Below are 429 nucleotides of genomic sequence, written 5' to 3'. Positions count from 1 at the left end.
ACACACACACACACACACACACACACACACACACACACACACACACACACACACGCCGCGTGCATGCAAAGAAATGACCACCAGGGGGCAATGGTGAACCATAGAAGTCTAGGCTGCTACATGTGGAAAGGCAGTGCTCTGGGTGACCTCAACAGCTGATGGGCTTCCCTAAAATTAACCTGTGCAGAGCCCCATCTCCAGATCAATTCAAAAGATGTAGGCATGAAGGCAATAGGTCTAAAGGCAGGTACTTTCCGCCTTTGAAACCTGGAGGCAGCACTCCTGAAGAAATTTGCTCTGCGTCTTCCAGGGCTATGTGTGTGTGGTCCCTGCGTGCAATTAGGAAAGAAGCCCATGGGGCTGCTGTTTTCTCATGCCTAGGCCAGGTTCAGTGAGCAGGGCACAGCTGGATTCCTGCCTGCTCACTCA

General features: G+C 52.0%; 1 protein-coding gene across 1 annotated transcript in view; it reads left to right on the top strand.

Annotated features, from left to right (window-relative positions):
- Positions 1 to 429, top strand: part of TMEM72 (transmembrane protein 72) — a 27,503-nt gene that overhangs the window by 24,405 nt on the left and 2,669 nt on the right. The gene's annotated exons all lie outside the window — the stretch shown is intronic.

This window comes from Carlito syrichta, unplaced genomic scaffold (assembly GCF_000164805.1).
Source record: "Carlito syrichta isolate Samal-C Ts95f unplaced genomic scaffold, Tarsius_syrichta-2.0.1 Scaffold288054, whole genome shotgun sequence".
Taxonomy (NCBI): domain Eukaryota; kingdom Metazoa; phylum Chordata; class Mammalia; order Primates; family Tarsiidae; genus Carlito; species Carlito syrichta.
This window is presented reverse-complemented; position numbering and strand designations above follow the sequence as displayed.